This window comes from Heterocephalus glaber, unplaced genomic scaffold (assembly GCF_053883595.1).
Source record: "Heterocephalus glaber isolate CG9 unplaced genomic scaffold, H.glaber_assembly_v1.0 deba00001472, whole genome shotgun sequence".
Taxonomy (NCBI): Eukaryota; Metazoa; Chordata; class Mammalia; order Rodentia; family Bathyergidae; genus Heterocephalus; species Heterocephalus glaber.
In genome coordinates, this window is record NW_028258315.1 from 5,216,174 (window position 1) to 5,235,859 (window position 19,686).

The window sequence follows — 19,686 nt, forward strand, 5'->3', positions numbered from 1 at the left end:
GGTGTGGAAGTTATTTTGCTATTTCCAGTCTTTTAAGCGATTATTTTAAAAATTACACATACATGAAATCTAAGTTCAGTACCACTTTTGACAATACAAGGACTTTAAAGTTCTTTTACCCTAAGCTATCCCTGAACTTATATAGTGTTTTTCAGTGTTTTATTATGTCACAAAATAGGATGTTATTAGTTCATATGGATAATATTAGTTTAGGTTTATTTGTATCTTCACCAGTTTCTTTGATCACCAGTCTTGTACTGTAGTACTTCTTTTTAGGATTGTTTATTCCTTTAAGTACGTACATCCATTTGAGATTTCTTTAGTTAAGGACTATGGACAGAAAAAGTCTCTAGTTTTTAGATTATTTATTTGGAAATGTTTTTATTTTGCCCTCCCAATTTTGAATGATAGGATTGTCTCTTATGTAAAAGCAGTTAATTTGTTACTTTATTTTGGCATTTTGAAGACACTACCCCATTTTCTGGCTTCCTGATTATTCTTGAGGACTTGTCTATCGATGCAGTTACATTACAGGCAATCTCTCTTTTGTGGGTTTTTTTTAAAATTCTTTTATTGGTCCATTTTAGGTATACAATACGTTTACATTCATCATTGGGTGTTTGTATCTGTACCTGATGTATCTTGGTTCCTATTTATTTCTGCATTCCCTGTGCGCCCTCCACCCCCTCCAGCCTTCCCTATTTACAGAGACTTTGTGTACATTTTTTTCTTTTCTCATAATTTTTCCTTTCCCTTTCCCCTTCCCCTCCCACTTCCCCTACCCCTTTGGACCTTTTCTTCCTATTTCAAATTATCAGTTATCCGTTTAAATCCTTATTTACACTTTCAGTTTCTGACACTAGAGAAACTATTCGGTATTTACACGTGTCCTATTTATTTCACTTAAGAGTATGGCCTCGATATGCATCCATTTAGCTGTAAATGACTCTAGTTTCTTGTTCTTTATGGCTGAGTAGTACTCCATTTTATTAAAAAAAACCCTGTCTGTGGTTGTTTTTGAGGTCATCTCTTGGACTTTGATGTTCTGGAGTTTTATGCGGTGATATTTTGCAGTAACGTTATTTATTTTCACAAAGACATTTGGTATATGTCGTGCTTCTTTTGTGGATTTGTGCTCCATTGGGTCTAAAACACTCTTGGCCATTGTCTGTAAGTACTGTTTCATCGGGAATCCCAAGTAGGTGGGAATCGGACCTTCTCATTCTGTCTTCTTTGTCTCTTACTTTCCCATTTCCATGTCTTTGTTTTTCATTTTTTAGTTTATTCTCTTTTCTAGGCATATATGAAAGTTATCCGTTTTATTTTCTTTTTGTGAGATATGGTCTAGATATTTCCTTGACTCTAGCTCAAGTTCACATGAACTGTGTGTAATCTGCTAGATTTACCCAATTTACCTGATGATTTTGAACATGCAAATATAGCATGAACTAGATAGACTTCCTGGGGACTTTTTAGGAAAATAGGTAAAGTAGTTACAGAACAGTTGGTTCTGAAGCAATGCATTCACCTTTATTCTTCCTGTTTTGCTACATAAGCATGCTCCTCTTAACTTTTCATTACCTGAAGTTGTGTGTCAGTCACCTTTCCATCTCTGTGACAAAATACCTGGCACAAATCAACTTTAAGGAGAGCTTCTTCACGGTTTCCAAGGCTTCCATCCGTCCATGGCCAGCTTCATTGCTGTGGGTCTGGCGAGGCAGAACATCAAGGCAGAAGAGTGCAGTGGGGAAAGCTGCTCACTCCTGGCAGCCAGGGAGTGGAGAAAAGGCCGAAGAAGGGGCCTGCGGCCACACGGACCTTCAGAGGCAACCTGCTCCCGGCAGCCGGGCCCCGCCTGACAGCGCACCCAGCCACAGACTTGCCAGTGGGTTGATCCGCAGGTGAGAGGGGCGTGCGCACCATCCAGGCAGCTCTCCGCCCCACCTTGGAACCTGGCCACGCTGGGATCAGACCCTCGTGTACGAGGAGTCTCTTTTTCAAGCCAGGACACAGGATGTGAATTTGGCTTGCCTCGTGCGTGCCTGCATCCTTTTCCCATACCCATGAGTTGCCGATTCTCCAGGAAGTGGCAGGTTGCAGCTTGCCAGCCGGGGTGTCCTCTTTTAGAACCTGAGCAGAACTCTCCACAGCAGGGCTCTTCCCACCCGGGTTCTGTGGCATCAGTGCATCTTTTTACATTATAACGATCAATTTCACTTGCTCACACCTTACGCTCTCCAGCTGTGATGTCTCGTGTATTTGCCCTGGAAAGGTTGGCTCCTTGTGTGCCTTTCAGTGTACCTTAGGACCTAATCTGAGGACATGAATGTGGTAAACGGTCAATAATTGCTGGCTTTTAGTTAAGATGTAAGTATTGTTACAGTGATAGAGTTATACCTTACACATGAGAATTATATACTTAGGGATCTTGTTTGAGAAAACCCTACAAAGTGTTTTGGAGACAAACTAGAGTTCTAAATTGAATACAAATAACTTAAGGAAGGAAATTGTGTTTCTAGAAGGAAAACTTGAAATATTAGTATTGAATGAATTTTATATTTAAGAAACATAAATGGACTTTAGCTCATATTGGTGAAAAGTGTGTGTGTGTGTGTGTGTGTGTAGGGGAAGACATCTATCAGTAGCGCTAAGTAGTTGGAGAAGTTAGTGTCAGTGTATTAGGAGGTGCCTCTGCATCCAATTCCACTTATAATAGGCTCTTCTCTGTGTGGTATCTAGCATTTGTTTGATAAAACCCCACTATGTTGACTGCAGATCATGAATATCCTTGGGTTAAAATGTACCCATTTTTCACTAGTAGTTTTCTATTTGGGATTTCAGGGCCACACATAGTTGCACCCACAAGTATTTCTTATTTTAGCGTGTAACTAGTCTGAAGAACTCAGGTATTGAGCATACATGAGAATAGAACAAGAAAGAATCTTAGTTTGTTGAGCAGATTTTCTACCCTTCTGCACGTCGGTCAGGTCTCGTGTCCCCTGCAGACTGTTTGCCTTCATCTGAGGCATCATCTGCCAGGATTTACGATATTAGAAGAATGTGTTTGGTGAGGGACAGCTCTGCCAAGGGGGCAAACTTGAATTAGTAAGTTTGCTTATGAAGCCAGCTGGAGGTGAGCTGGTGAAGACACCTCTCTTGCTACCTGCAGATTCTTGGAGTTTGTTTTGTGCTTTGGAGACAGGGTCTGCTACATAGTTCAGGTAAGTCTTGAACTCACGATGTAGCCCAGGCTGGGCTCAAACTTGCAGTCTTCCTGCCTCAGCCTCCCGAGTGCTGGGATTACAAGTGGGCACCACTGTGCCTGGCCTCTAGCTCTTTATCTGTGCCACCCAGCGAGAAGTTCCGTGCTTGTGTTGTAGCTCAGGTACCTGAGCTCTCCACCAACACAGACCAGCCAGATCCTTTGCCTGCCTGTTTCCCTCTTAGGCTTTCGATTAAAGCAAAAGTTCATGATTCTTCTGTTACTGCCTGCCTCTGAGGACGGAAAGAGGGGCGTGTGTGCACGCAGGGAGCTCACTGGACTGTGATTTGTTGTGCTCTTGGAGTATGCTATCCCTTTCACAGTGGGATATTTCCCAGGATGCCCAGGGGAGACCTGACACCATGGCGTACCAGCCTTCTGTGTAGTTGTTTCCCCTCTGCACATTGCTATGGCTTGGATTTGCAGATCCCTTAAAGGCTCAGTCGCCATCATAGCAGCGCTGGAGTTGGTGGAACCTTTCCAAGATGGAGCTTACTGGGAGGTGTGCGCGTTACTCGGGCGTGTGCACCGGGATGGAGACTGGGGCCAGGTCTCCTCCTCTGTCTTATTTACTTCTCTGCCATGAGTTGGACAGTTGGTGTTACCTTCCACTCCCCATCTTGAGGGGCCACCAAGGGCCTGAAGCAAGGAAGCCAACCCTGACTGAAGCTCCCAGACCTGTGAGCTACAGTAAACCTGTCCTCTTTTAGGTTGTTTATCTCTGGGATTGTGTTTCACCAAGGGAAAGCTGACTGGCTGATGGTACCTATTGGGGCGTCCCGAGGCTAAATTCTGTGGTAGTGGAGGGATGTAGGTGAACTTTTAATTTAAAAGTGTCTTCAATAGGGAGTGGGTCTCTCCCATTGGAAAAAAAAAAGTACTCAGAAATCTTGGTGCAAATAAAGACATCCGTGTACCCTGAAGGTGGAGGGAGTCCTGTGCTCTCGAGGCCGAAGCAGAGACTGGAATGGTCTGCTGCGTCCCCGAGCCTTCCCCTCCACGGTGACGGTGAGAGGTGTGGGAACTAGCGGTGGGACGGAAGCTCCCACCCTGTCTGGGCCTCATCGCTGCAGTTCACTGTTTAGACCTAGGAGCTTCCCCTCAGTGTGGCCTGCGTTTACCTATGTTTCTCCGCAAGCATCTGCCTGTCCAGCAGCTGGCCCCTTCCTGCCCCACGTGTTAGGGTGTAGCTGACGTTATCCTCTCTGGCTTCCTGGGCCAAGGGTTGGGGTGTTGCGCCTCCGCCACTGCACCCGCTAGATCAGCCTTGTAGGGGTCTGTCCCTGTCCCTTGGTGATGTGGTGCGAGCCAGGCTTCTTTGCCCTGCAGCAGGCCTGGGAGGTCTCAAGATGCACTTCCAGCCTGCTGCTTCTGTCCAGCAGGGGCGGAGCAGCCTCAGCCAGAAGCTCCTGCTTTTCACAGACATCGTCTGTCCCATGGCATCCTCAGGAAAGCAGAGTCTCATTTCCGCTAGCCCTGGGTCCTGGCACACCTTCCCCTGCAGGCATCTCCCCCAGGCCTGTGCCCTGAGGACAGGCTCTGCGGAGCGAGGGCTCCCTTGGCCTGAGAGGGCCAGCATGCATTAGACCTCTCAGGAGAAATCGTTGCAGGATTGGCAACTGCACCAGGAGTTATTCTGGAATTCCTTGCTTTGGTTTGCTGTAGCTCTCTGCCATCGATAAGTTTGCGTAGGGAATTAACGCCAAGGGAGCTGGCCATGCCCAGGCCCTGGAGTAGCGAGGGCCTGCCGGTCCTGACCCTCAGCACCATAGGGCACCTGCTGATCACTGATACGGGGCAGGGCTGGTGTGAAAGAGCTGCCTGCCGAGCACAGCTTTCTTAGACGGTCCTGTAGCGAAGCGACAGACGGCCCTTCCCAACGCAGTGTTCCACCGAGGCATTTTGGCTGTGCCTCACCCTGGTCTGAGCTGAGACAAGGTGCTGTCTCTCCGCCTCTCCTGAGCCCTCCTCCCACCTGCCGCCTGAGCTCCATCCTGTGGTGTGGAGGTGAACTGAGTTTTCGGTTCTTCACGGATAATAAAATCCTTCCGTCTTTCTAAGCAAATCAACTTTCAGACTAAATTTTCTTATAGTAATCTGCACTTTCCCAAAGGGCCTTTGTCTGTAAGGGAAAATAGGTTTCCCATTCCTGCTGAAGGTCATGGTTTAGGATAAATTGTCCATCAGGCATTCGCTTATTATTTGTAGGCATCGATAACGATACAGAAAAAGCAGAGATACAGGAGACTTTCCCCTTGTTCCTGGTTTTGGGTCTGTATTAGCGGAATGCTCCTTGCTTTTCCAGTGGCAGTGTGAGATTGAACCCGGGCCTTTGCATTGAGCTGTATCTCCAGCCCCTTCTTAAATTTTTATTTTTAAATTTTAGAGTAACTTACCCAGGCTGGGCTTAAAACCTGTGATCCTGCGTCAGCCACCCAGAGTGCTTTGCTTACAGGCATGTGACCCCATGTTTGGCCTGTGTTTATTAAAGATGGTATTTGTAAGGCTTCTTAAAGAAAACTTATAAAAAGTATAATACTAATTTTTTTTTTTGAGACAGGGCCTCACTGTTACCCAGGCTGGTCTTGAAGTCTGGGCACAAGGGATCCTCTTGCCTCTGCCTTCTGAATAGCTGGGATTGCAGGCATTCAGCTTGCAATGAAAATCTTTTAAATGGGAAGACAACTTAAAACTTTTTGAAATTCTTTTAATGAATTTTTAATGAGCAGTAAAAATCGTGTGGTATCAGTGGCCCAGTGACCACTGGGTGTTGTAGAAAAACTTGTCTGGAGTCCAGGAGGTGCTGCCCTGTGGCTTAGGGTTCGCTTTGGTGTTGGAGAGACACAGCCCTAAGGAAGTGAACAGCCCAGTTTTCTTGATGGGAGACTAGAGGTAGGAGGAGTTCTTAAACTCTTTGTAGTGTGACAGATGATGGGGTTTCCATTATAGAAGACAAACAAGGTTTCAGTGACTGTCCTAATCCGCCTTCTCCTCCGAAGCCCTGGCCGGTATTTGATAGGTATTTGAGGTCATCAACCAAAAGCTGAGGGTTGAGCAGGGCTGAGCGGACCTGACTGAAGTGATGACACTCCCTGGGGTCACTTGTGAAAGTAGAATAAGAAGGCTCAACTCGTTACCTGTAGTTTCAGAGGCTGCCAGGAGCCTTTGGAGTGAACAAAAATGAGTGCGGCGGGATAGGGTCGAGAGTTAACCAGCTCCACAGGAGGTGAAACAGAATTTGCAGGAAGAGTGAACTTAATGCTCATCTTGGATAGCACCTCATCAAAGATTTCACATTAAACAGATGCCCCTAAGGAAGCAGGAAACATTGATGAAAACAGTGAAGACCAGAGATTGGATTTGTCCAAACAGGTTAACTGAAAAAAAAATTTTTTTTTTTTTATCTGATGAAAATCAGCAAGTGCTCACCTTGGAAGAGAGTTGGAAATTTTCTGCAAAGATGATGAACACAGTGATTTGACGTGTATTGTGAGCTTTGTTGTTTTGAAGAAATAGAAAAAATATGTTTGTAGAATATGGTAAGGAGCAGTTATCCAGTACAAACAGTAAAAGGCTTGTGCACATCAGCAAGCATTAGCATTCCTAAGGATCTAGAAAGCACCACTGTCATCAGCCGCATTGTTCCTTCTATAAATGGTTCTGTGAGTCAAATAGATTTCAGGATGTGGAAATCAGGAAGCTCAGAGCCAAAGAAATGTAGAGAGAACAAACCTGTGGTGCTTCATTGTATGATTGAGAAACCACTTTGATTTAAAACAAAAATTTGTAGCTCTGAATTACTTTATTCCAAAACCCAGGTCTCTCTTAGTGAAGATGGGGTGCCATGGGGATGTGGTCTATGGTGGTAGTCTGTACACTTGAAAAGATTACACATTTTTCAGTTTTAGGTAGAGTTTCATAAATATCAACCAAATAAAGATTGATATTGTCAGCTGGGGATTTAGCTCAGTGGTTTTGCCCCCTGCTGAGCAAGCGCAAGGACCCAAGTTCGATCCCCGGTACCAAAAAGAAAAAAAAAAAAAAGATTGATATTGTCACTGCTCACCTGTGTGCTGTTGTCTAGTTTTATCAGTTACAGAAAAGTGTTTTAGAATTTCCAACTGTGCCTATTTGTGTCTCCTTTTATTTCTGTTTCACATATTTTGAAGCTTCGCCATTATATGGATTTGTATTTTTAATATTGATTTTAATATTGATGCATCTTACCCATTGTCTTTTAAAAACACTATGAAGTGTCCTTTGTTTCTAGTTTCTCTTTGAGTTCTGTATCAGTATGTCCATCCCAGCGTTGGTGTATCTTCACCGGCCTGTTACTTTCAGTTTATTTCTGTTGTTATATGTGAAATGCTGCTACAGCATAGTTGGCTCTTGCTTTAAAAAAAAAAAAAAAAGAAAAGTTCAGCCTGAGAATCTGCTTGTGCTGAAACTGTTTACCATTTATTTTAAAGTAATTATCGTTATGGTTGCATTTAAGTCCGTTACTTTGTGCTTTTCTCAGGAAAGGAATTTTATTTGCTTTTGTTCCTCTCTTTTGTGTTAATGAGAAATTTGTATTCCATTTTAATTCTTTTGAGTTTCTAACTGTACCCCTGCTTTTTGGGCTATGTAGCTGATCAAGGGTTTACAGCACTCAACTTAATGTTGTCTCTGTGCTTAGTATTAATACTGAGTCAGCATCGAATCTCTGAACGAAACTAAGAATTTCAATAGTTTATCTTCACTGCCTTCTCTTACCCTTAGTATTGGCATTTGGAAGTGTAGTGCTGTAGATTTCGCTTTAAGCTGCCGTCTTTGTAGAAACTGGAGAAATTGCATAGCATACACATCCATATAATTGCCATTTCCAGCTCTCCATTTCTTCCTCTAGACCCAAGTTGTCATCTAGCAGAATTTCCATTTGCACTGGAGAACTTTGTTTTGATGTTGTTGTTTGTTGTGGTGCAGATCTGCCAATAACAAATACTTTTAATTTAATGGGAAATACCCATATTTTACTTTAACTTTTAAAGGCTAGTTTTTCCAGATGTCCTAGGACTGGTTGAGAAGTTTTTCCTCAGTAGTGGTCCCAGTGTCCTTGTATGTCCATAGTTTGTAGTGAGAAGTCTGTGTTTATTCTTGTCCCTGCTTTTCTATTACATGACATTTTTCTTTGCCTGCTTACAAGATTGTCTTTGAAATCTTTGCTTTCAGCAGTCCAACTAAGGTGTATCTAGTAGTAGTTTTATTTGTGCTATTCTCTTTGAGGTTCATTGACCTTTGACATATTTTTCAGATGTGTTACATCTTCAGATTTTTTTCCTCCTTTCTCTCTTCGAGATTCCAATTAGTGTACTGCTTCCTGTTATCACACAGGTCTTTGAATTCTACTCATTTTTAAAGTATGGTTTTTTTTGTTGCTGTTCTTCTTCAGATTATTCAGGTTGATTGCAGATAGCAGAAGAAAGCACCAAGGTTTGTCCTTAGCCAACCTACTTGAGTTCAGATCTAGAATTTTCATTTTTCTATGTTGAGTGTGCCATATTTGTTTCCTCATGGATACCATATTTTCCTTTGATTCCTTGAGCATGTTTGTAACCTGCTTAGAAATCCCTTAAGTCCAATATCCAGGCTCACTTGGAGTTTGTTTTTATGTTTATCGACTCTTTGTTTGCATGAGTTATATTTTCTCATTTTTTGTTATCTAGTTAAAACCTGGGCCTGTGACTGAGCTCTTCTGTGTTCTCAGGATGATGGGGTTTGATATAGCAAACAGTTAAGGTGCTTGGGTACAACCACAGACTTTGTCTCCCCATAGTTGGAAGCTGGTTGTGACCCTGCTGTGTTCTTAGGTCTTTCCACTGCCCTATGGGTCTCTCCTGTGTCTCAGAATTGGGGAATTACCTAAGGATTTGGTAGAGATGGACTCACACCTTCTAGTTTGCTTTCACCTGAGAATTCCCCCTGCCATGGAGCTGTTCTGCCAACTTCGAGCTCTGTGCTCCTCACGCCCAAGCATCTGCCACCCTAGCTGGGCACGGCATTATATTCACAGATTTGCCTCCATGTTCTCGTTCAAGATTTCTTTCTGGTCCCCAGCTTCCTTTTCACCACATTGCCTGTGGTTTCCTCAGCACACATGTAGTTAAGCTATCAGCTGGGGCTTCAGCATTTTAGCCTCAGCATTTGGGTGTTACTCCTACAGTTCTGTCGTGGTCGGAATGCTTGAGATGCTCAGCTCCTGCAGTGCAGGGTGAGCTCTGCTGTCCGGGCCTTTCGCTGGTAAGACAGGAACTGGTTTTCACAGCCGTGGTGGCGGTGGGGTTGGGCAGTCAGTGCTTTTCGTCAGAAGGCCACAAACTCCCCATTCTCCCCGCTTCTGGCTGTAGTTTGGGTAGTTTCAACTCTCCCTGCCTTTGCCAACAGTCTCTAGACGGCTTTCACAGTTCAGTTGTCTTGCACGCTGTCCGTGGGCATCCAGAGCCCCTTTGCCTCCCCTGCCTTTGCAGAAAGGTGGCACGTTCGGCGTGTCTGCAGCCATGGGGGTGTACTTCCCCTGTTATAAGCGTGTCCTTCTGTTGTGCATCCATTGCTTTCAGGGTCATTGACCTGGTCTCTGATTTTGCTGTCGAGATGATTTTGTGTGATAAAGCCATCTCCTCCTGGACCTGCAGTTGGTCTTTGTACCTTTCTCCAGGGAGCCACAGCTCCAGAGCGCCCTCTCCTGGGCTCTCAGGGTTTAGAAGCGTCCTGGCGCGGAGTGAGCGCGGCTCCGCCCTCTCGCTTTTCTCTCCTGCTCCCTGCGCTCCTCTCCCTCCCTGCTCCTCTGTGTGCTGCCCCCAGGGCTTCCCTTGGCAGAGGCGCCCGGCTGGTCTCAGGAGCTCCGAGGCTTCAGCCTGCCGCAGACCCGGCACACCTGACCACATGAAGATAGATGTGCAGGGCTTTGGGGCGGAGCTGCGGGCCGACTTTTTGTTCCCGGCGTGGACACCCTGTTGCCCCCTTCCCACTGCGCGGATGCGGTACACCTGGGTCTCCCGCTCCTGCCGCTTTGCCCCTGCTCGGTGTTATTTTGAGCCTGGGGGTACTTAGCTTTCTGCTAGCTGCTGATCCGAAGTCTTTTGCTTTTATTAAGGGTCACGGAGCCTGAGCTGCCCCCGCTGTCCCCAGCGCCCCACGTTTCCTGCTGCCTTGAGGTGAAGCAGGTTTCGTTGTGTGTCGAAGGCTGGAGTGTCCGCATTCTCTCCCCACACTGCCTGAGGAGCAGATTTCTGAGCATCTCTGTCCGGGTCAGCCTCTTATCTCCGTTGGCAGCCGGGACCTCGCCTGCGCAGGTCTTGATGTGACCTCCTGGCTGCCTGCCTGCGCCTGCAGCGCTGTGTGCCGACCCGGTCGCCGGCAGCCTGTGTCCCCGAAGCGATCTGGCTCCAGACTTGGCTTAGCTTTCTTGACTTTTCTTTCTAATTTTGTCTTTATGTTCTCAAAGAGATCCATTCCTTCTTTCCAGTTTGTTAGTGGTGACTTTTACAGTATTTAAGAGGCATTTTACCCAACTCTGTGTGTGCATTTATGTCTCAAGAGTGTCTTGTCCACCACATTGGGGGAAATGAAAATTTTATTTCGTCTTCTTGGAACTTGGCCTTTTTTTTCTGTGACTTCTCTGTCCCAAGGCTCAGTGTTTTCTTTTCAATCTTAAACCTTTTTTGACTTTTGAAACACCTTTGTTTTCTGTTCATGTCACAACAGTGTTATCTTCTTAAACTGGTACAAGGGCCATCGTTCTTGTGAAGCCTGGGCTTTTCCCTGGCTCAGTCACCTCTGCCAGCTCTGCACCCGGTGCTGGGACTGAGCCCAAGGGGAGCGGTCACCGGGGCCACTCGGCACAGGGCTGCCTGGGATCAGAACCCATGGGTCCCCCATCACCGGGAGGCAGGTGCCAGTCACCCCCCCACAGCCTTCAGCTTGTGGACTCTGGACCGAAGGTCAGATCTCCGGCCCCTTCACCTGGCCAGGGCCCCCTCACTCACCCCTGCTTCATACACAACAGACAGAGCAGCCCTCCCTGCTTCCGGGCTGGGGCACTTTCTCTCATCCTTGACAAACATACATATACTGTTTTTGAAAAACCAAACCAAACCAAACGCTGGGCTTGGTGGCATATGCTTTATAACACCAGTACCCGGGATGCCAAGGCGGGAGAGCAGCAGGTTCACGGCCAGCCTGCACTACATAGTGAGACTCTGCCTGCAAGAGTGTGTGTGTGTGTGTGTGTGTGTGTGTGTGTGTTCCTGTGTGTGTGTGATGGTCTAATGCGCCCTGTGAGACACGTTATCTGTGCCGTGCCCAGTGCTAGAAACTCCAGCGCTAGTCCACTGAGAAAGATATCTTTCAGTGAGAGTAACCTGCAAGAGTAATTAGATGTAGCATCTGGGCCTTCATAGCTTATCGCTTAAACAAAAACACAAAATTAGCAAATTATGTGCAACTCTTGGCCCATTTAGCCTGTATCTGTATCCCATTTCCTTACGCTCAATTCTGTATCCAGGTTAAATTGTTTGATTAGGGTAAAAGTAAGAGGGAGAAATTGTTCACGGTAGCCCGTAGTTTGTAGTGACTTTTATTAGAATAAAAGTTTGGGTCACAGTTTTAAACTAGACCAAAATAAACGTACATATGCCACCCTAGAATAGAAGGGACTTTTATTTTTATTTTCTGTTTTTTTGAGACTGGATCTCACTATATGATGCAGGCTAGCCTTGAACTTGCCGTGTAGCCCAGGCTGGGATTAAACCCCTGTCCTCCTGCCTCAGCCTCCTTAGGGCTGGGCCTACAGGCATGAACTAGAAGACTTTTAAATAGTAATAATATGTAATCCAATGTTGTTCTCAGGACACTAGAAACTCGTCATATGCTAATCAGTTGAGTTAGGTTTTTTTGTCTAAACTTACGGATAATTTTTGCTTTGCCATTAGCAGCTTTTAGAACTGAACATAAACTCGTGTTAGTCCAGATAGTCCTTTGGTACTAAGGATAATATTCTGTTCTCGTTTTTAAAAACGAGATATGGTTGGTTAAAAGAGAAAAAGACGCTAAGCCTTGTGCAGGAGTCAGGGCTGCGCTGGTAATCTGGGGAGATCTTGCTGTGTAGTGAGAGGTGACCCGCCAGCCACCAGTGGTCCCGGAGGCCGCCGTCGGTCTGAGGGCGCAGATGTGAGCTCCGGGACTGCTTCTGCCGCGCTGGGCTGGGGGCGTCCTCTGTTGGTGGGCGCGGGATCCTCGCACCCCGCTGCGGGCTCTCCGAGCGAAACACCTCAGCTTTTCACGCTGCGTAGGGGTTGTTTTAAGACTGGTGGGAAAGCGGGCGTGGAGCCGCGTCCCACCTCCTGGACGGTCCGAACCCGGGCACCGCGGGCGTCGCTCGGGCACCCGTCCTCCCTCCCTCCTCGGTCCCTGTGCTCGCGCGGCCCGGCGTTTTCGGACTTACCCTGTAGAACGCCCCCAAGTTGAAGCTGAGTGCATTTCTGGGAGGCCGTCCCAGAAGTGGCGCTGCCCATGTCCTGCCGCGTCAGTTCGCCGGCACCACACAGCCTACCCACGAGGTCCGGCGCCCGCTTCTCAGGACAGCCGTAGTCTCGGGATGCGGACCGGAGTTTCAGCATGGGCATTTCAGGGTCGGGGCGCGAGTGTACAGTGAGGATCCCGTGAATAATAAAGATACCGTTTTTCACTTTGTAATCAAGGTGTCTGGGAGGAGATAACTTTGACATAACTCACCTGCTGCTGCTCTGCAAACTTCTGCCCTCACCTTAGTGTGCCATCGGTGGATCTTGCCCACGATAATTTGTTACTTTTTTGTTATATAGATTGTTCAAGTTTCCATCGTTGGTGGCACCTTCAGTTTGGCTCCTGTGCCTCGTAGCCCCCCAACATTTCATTTGCTACCACAGGGTACTGAGGGCTTCTCTTGTGCCTTTCTTCCTTGCTGGTCTGGGGAGTCGGCCACTTCTCCAGGCGCCTGGTTTCCCTGGAGGACGGCGCAGAGAGCACCAGATGCGGCCGGATGTGCTTGTCCTGCGGCGTCGTCCGTCTCCCCTCCTGTGAGACAGAGCATGGACACCCACGCGTGACGCCTGTATGCGCCCATGTAGGCTGCATCTCTTTGCACGGTCCTGCCTGTATGTGTATTCCAAAACCCAGCGTTCGTATTGGTAAGTTTCGTTTCCAATCGAACACCGATAATCTTCTAACTTTCCTAATGTAACTTCTTTCTCCAACAATGAGAAACCCGGCTCCTGTGATCTACAGTGCACTTACTCAATTTGGGTTAAAGTAGTTTGCTCACCCATCTCCCTGTGAGAAACAGCTTTATTAACCACATCAGGTGTCAGTGGATACTGTGGGCCAAATCCAGTCCACTTCCTGTTTTTGTGAATAAAGTTTTATTGGGACGCACGTGCCCACCTGTTTGTGTATTTTCAGTGTTTGTGTATTTTCAGTGGCTGCTGCTTCAGGACAGTGGTCCAGTAGAGTAGTTGCCACAGAGACTGGATGTCCTGCAAAGCTGAACATGTTTCCTGTCTGGCCCTGTATAGAAAAATCGTGCTGACTCCTGAACTCTGAGAACACAGATTTTGTGTTTAGTTCTTTTTATCTTTGGCCTAGTCAGAATACTGTTTTCCACAGTTGCTTTTTCTTTCCGCATCCGCCAGTGTGGTTATTTTATTCATTTGTCATAGTTAGGTTTGTTCCTTCCTGCTTGTGCTCCGTTTTCGTTTCCCCCACAACACACAGTGGTTGGTTGTAATTACGCATGTTTGGGTGTGTGGAACATCACTGCGGCTCTGAGAGCAGGCACTGGGAAGATGTGTCCAGAAGTGTAGAAATGTCACTGTTTCCCCATTCCCGGTCTGAGAAGCTCCACCCCTCTTCCACCCACCCCTTGGGAGTGACCAGGCTTTAGATCTGGTTTGTCTTTCAGGTGCAACTCTGCTGTGTGGTGCTGGAAATGGAACACAAGGCTTCGTGCCTGCTAGGCGAGCTCTGTACTTCTGAGCTCTCTCTGCATCCCTGCATGAGTCTTGTGCATGTCAGCAGGTACCCGGGTGGTTTCTTGGTGAACAATCTTGCTTACAGGAAGAGTCACCCATGGGTCCTCTCATACTTAGCCACCTGTCTTGGAAATCACTCCAGATCAGCTCTTAGTGAGCATCCTTGTTTGTTTTGTTTTTTGGGAGGGGGCATGGGTGATTGAACTCGGGACCTTGCGCTTGCAAGGCAGGCGGCTGAACCACTGAGCTAAATCCCTGGCCCCTACATCCTTGTTTTTAAAACTAGCTGAGTGGAACGCCATCGTGTGAATGCTCCATAGTTTATTCAGCTCCTCTCCTCAGAATGGCATTTAAAATGCTTCTAGTAGTTTACAATTACGAACAGTGCTGCAGTGAATTATATATGTGTAGTTTTATACATGGTGGGGTGAGCCTTTAGAACATGTTCCTAGAAGTGGGGCTGCTGGATCAGAAGGGAAATGCAGATGTCGCTGTTCGCTATTGCCAGCTCCTCCAGCAGAGTGGACCCGACTTGCATTTTCCTGAGTGCATGGGCGCCCGAGTGCCTTCGCCTCGCCAGCAGTGTGGTCACACTGTTCTCTAATTCCATAGGCGAGGACGTTTATCTGTGATTTCCCTAGTAATGAGTAGAAACAATTTTTTATGTTCGGTAAGTTACATATTTTTGGTATTTTTAAATTTCAGGTGTGATTTGTCTTTTTTGTATTTTCCCCTTTACTGTCAGATCGCGGTCCTGTGCTCTTGAGGTTTTGGTGTCTGGTGCAGCCGTCCGCACTGTGGCCTCATGTGGAGCACAGGACTCCCTGGCTCTCTGGGCCTCTGCAGTGAGGCTGATCTCACTCGTGAGTGGGGCCCGTGGCCGCGCCCCATCTCCTCCGGCCAGCGTGTTGAGACTCAGCGTCAGTGTTGGGGTTTGGTGGACACAGACACACTGACTGCAGCGGGCTGCTCTTGAACGTGCCTCCTCCTGGTGCTGCCGGCCAAGGGAGGCCCCCTCCGGGTTCTGGCTGCCTTGGGCCAGCCGGACACTCAGCGATTGGCAGCATAGAGGGGACCCTGTTGCCTAGTTTAGAAGGATTTCCTTCAGATGGATGAATGAGCAAGAATATGAGGTGGGTCAAACGGCGGGCTGGGTAAATTCCCTGAATTCTGTTGTCTAGATAGTATTTCAGCTAGAAATAGCAGTTAGTTTTGATAAACTTGCTGGACTTAAGGCAATTTTACATAAAGACAGACCACTTGGTTTAAAAGTGGTTTTCTGCAGTACAATGAGCAGTCAGCACCATTCATCGATCACTTTCTCAGCTCCTGTTCTCTTCTGGCCCAGTTAGTGGTTCTTGTTTGAAGTGAAGAGCTGGCCAGCATTGATTGACCCTGGTGTATTTGTCCTTAGGACAATCCTAGAATTCAGTACTGTATGCCGAGAAGAGTTCTGTCTGGGTTTTTAAAAACTAGCTTTTTTAATAATTTTTTTTGTTTTGGTACCGGGGATCGAACTCCAGTCCTTGCTCTTGCGGGGCAGGCGGTGGCAGCACTGAGCTAAATCCCCGGCCCCCAAAATTAGCTTTTAATTATGTAAGTACTCGATTACATTATTCTTGTAACATAAATTCAGGCATTATCGATAAACTCAAGCCTAGGCCTCTCCTCACCCCTGCCGGCGTGACTGTCACTGCGGCTCCCTGGAGCCCCCAGGGCAGCACACCTTTGCTGACTGGCGGCCCTGGGGTGCTGACTGGAAGCCACTGTCGCAGCAGTGGTTAGAGCAGGGCAGACTCAGGCGCCATCCAGACGTGGACGCAGCCTGCCTGTTAGCCAGACCTCAGCAGTCGAGGCACACACTTCTGTGCTCGTGCCTGAGGAAACAGCTGGCAGGAAGACACAAACGTTCCAGGCAAGATCTTGCCCAGCTGCGTCCAGAGCCTCGGTGTCGATTTGACTGTTTCTGTGATCAATGACGTGTCTTTCAGTTTTTAGAACGTTGCTTTAAGTACTGTGGCTTTATGACGTTTTCATTTCAGGTTGTCCAAATCCCCCTTTACTGTAATTCTTCGGAATTACTGACTTTTTAAGGAGTTTCGCATTCTTCTATGGGAAATGTTAGCTTACCTAACTGTTGTGTTCTGCGTACAATTCTAGTGGAGTTTTCATGGCAGAAGAATTGCGTTGAATTTCTAGATTAATTTGAGCAGAGAAGTTTGACTGTTGAGCCTTCTACTACTCATTGAGGATGGTATTTCTACTTCAACTCTAAGTCCTTTAGTAAAGCTTTGTATTTGAATGTGTTTATATGTATATTTTACATATTTTTGGTTTAATCTGTTTTCTGTTAGCTATAGTATTCTGAGGTAATTTTTCTAGCTGATATGAATGTGATTGGAAACCATACTAGGGACTGAACCCAGGGACTTCACGCTGAGCTATATCTCCAGCTTTTTTTATTTTTTGTTTTGTTTTATTTTAATTTTTATTCTGAGATGGGGGTCTCCCTGAGTTATCTAAGCTGGCTCACGCTTGAATCCTCTTGCCTCAGCCTCCCAGAATGCTAGGATTATTACAGGCATGTAGGTTGGGTTTTTTTTTTAGGACTTTTACTTTGAATTTTAAAGTAGTGAAGGAGCTATTGTTTACATTGTAAGAAGATGAAACTATTAAAATCCCTGAGAAATTAATACAACCATATTAACTCTTTCATGTGGTCAATATTGTTTTAAACACTTTGCAGCTACTGTTACAGAGCAGTTACGCCTTCATTTCTCAGCGAGCAGACATTAGGCTGGTTACATAATGCAGTGGGGGGACAGCAGCAAGGCAACAGCTGTGTGTTTTAGTGGAGATCGTGTATAGGGTAAATCGAGGCAGACGCGGCCTCACCCCCTCCGTGCATGCACCCCTCCCGCCATGTCGGCTGTGTGTGCTTCCTGGTTTAACACATCATCAGTGTTTTCCTCACACCATTAAAACACTTTTATAAATGTCACTAGTGAGTATTTTCTATCCTACCAGTAGTGTTTCTAAGTCTATTTAAACCTATGGGCTTTTTTGTAGTTTTAAAAAATACTTACACATACAAAAGAGTGTCACATATGAGTTGTGGAGTTTAATTCTATAGGGGACGGGCAGCCTCCGCCAGAGCCTTTGGTGCTCACGGGTTGAGCTGTGTGGGGTTCCCAGTGGGTATTTAATTGCAGTGCGGCTAAAGTAGCACTGTGACCTGCTGGGACCACGCTCTCCTTTTTAAGAGAGGATTAGAAAAATACAGTGAAATTACTGGGTCAGAAGCCGTGGACATTGTAAGCGTTGTAGGAGTCTCTTATTACAGGAGCACTGGAGCGGGCCAGGCATGCGTCCCTTCCAGCGCTGGGAGTGATTACACTGAAAACGGAACTCTCAACTCGCCTGATAGGAAAGAGTTATCTTTGTATTTGTATTTTTTTTGAAATTTTTGTTAACCCTTTTCTAGTTAAAAATAATTTCATATTAACTCTTCGTGTTAAGGCCTTTTTATGACAAATATATTTCTCAATTTATTTTCTTTATATTCTGCACTTTTTATTTAGCTGAGTTTTGCTGCTTAAAATGAGCCAGGGGCCAGGGATGTAGCTCAGTGGTGCCGTGCCTGCCCCCACGTGCAAAGTCCTGAGTTTGATTCCCAGTACAATAAACAAACAAACAAAATAGCCAGGTCTACTGGTCTTACTATTTATAATCTGAACTTAGTCTCTTCCCAAGGATAAAATTAGAATTTTTTTAAAGCTTTTTAATTTGCAGTTTGCCCAGGTGGAATTTATTTTGCCAATTTTTGGTCTGAATCTCATAACCAGCCAGTATTTCCTTCCTTATTTCTGCCTCATCCTGCCCAGGTAAACTTTGAGTACTGGCATCAGTTTTGAACTGGTCTGCTAAATCACGATTAGATCAATTTACCTGCGTAGTCCCATTTCTTGGGACAAAACATTCCCTTGAAGAAAGGTTTTGTTTTTTTTTTTTGTACCAGGGATTGAACTCGGGACCTTGCACTTGAAAGGCAGGTGCTGGAACCACTGAGCTAAATCCCTGGCCCTGAAGAAAGTTTTTAAGAGTGTCTTTTTCATAATAAGAATGTTCATAGGTGATTCTTGTTCTGCCAGCTACTGCTAAAATTACATCCTCTCAGCCTTGATGTCCTTGAGTAAGGTAGTAGCTATTAACATTCAAGCTGGAAAACACACCCAGAAAGGAAGCAAGTAGTAAGAATGTTACCGACACTAGAGAGATGCTTTATTCCTGGGAAGGGGAGGGAATTGGAAGCCTGTGGAGAAAGGGTTGGTACTGCTCTGTGCACGTGACTCCACCTGCAGCCTCCAGGCAGTGGGGCTGTCATGTCACAGGTGCCCTGTCTGGCGTCTGTCTAAGCGTAGAGATGTGTTCAGTAGACCGTGAGCCGTAATTGAATTGTCTTCCATGTGCAAATGGACTTTTCTCTTTTTCGTGCCCTGTGTGTTGTGTTGTGTTGTGTTGTGTTTTTGACAGTACTCGGGAGTGAACCCAAGCCCTTTTCACTGAGCAGCATCCCCAGCTGTTTTTCTTCTGAGACAGGATCTCACCAAGTCACTAAGTTGTCCATACTGGGCTCAGATTTGTGATCCTCCTGCCTCAGCCTCTCGTATCGCTGGGATTACAGCTGTGTGCCATCACACTCAGCTGGTGCCATTTTCTTCCCCTGCGCATCCTGTGCTTATCCTGCTTTGTGGAGTGGCTTTTACCACCAGATTAGCTTTCTTCCTTGCTCTCCTTCAGGAAGAAAGCACAGTTGTATTCTGTTATAAATGCTAAGTAATAAAGTCTAAAAGTTAAGCCAGTTCCTACCACCCTCCTAGCATTTAAATGATAAATTTTAAAATGTGGCCTTAGGAGTCCATCCTCAGAACCACCAAAAACAAAACACAAAACAAGAAACCACAATAACAGAAGTGTTTGCTGGGCCCCGCCCCTACCCCAAGTACCTGCTGAGAGTCAACACAGGTGCCGAGTAAGTGCCACGCTGTCGCGTGCAGTTCTGTGACTGGAAACTTCCCTGAGCCTGGGACATGAGTGTTGGAGTTGCAGACTGCCTGTAAATCTGAATCTGTTCACCTCAGTGACTAGGGCACAGCTGGCTCTCTGCATCATGGCCCGCATGTGAGTGAAACTGTTAAAACACTTGTGTCCGTACTAGAGTATGTCCAGACATTTTTGCCATTATTCCCTAAACAATCCAGCATTTCACTTGTTGACATAGCATTTGCACAGTGTTAAGTACTCTGAGGGACCTGCAAGTGGTTTAAAGTGCACAGGAAGAGGTGCAGATACTGCCATTTTATAGACGGGACTTTGGTG

General features: G+C 46.2%; 1 protein-coding gene across 3 annotated transcripts in view; it reads left to right on the forward strand.

Moving 5' to 3' along the window:
- The window catches only part of Cdyl (chromodomain Y like), a 210,398-nt gene that overhangs the window by 79,676 nt on the left and 111,036 nt on the right, over positions 1-19,686 (forward strand). Inside the window, exon 1 of one of the 3 annotated variants that reach the window (XM_087181127.1) lies at positions 9,418-13,467. The exons of the other annotated variants lie outside the window; for them this stretch is intronic. The gene's annotated coding sequence lies outside the window, so the exon portion shown is untranslated. Of the gene's footprint in view, positions 1-9,417; positions 13,468-19,686 lie in introns of those variants that run through there. 3 annotated transcript variants of the gene reach the window in all.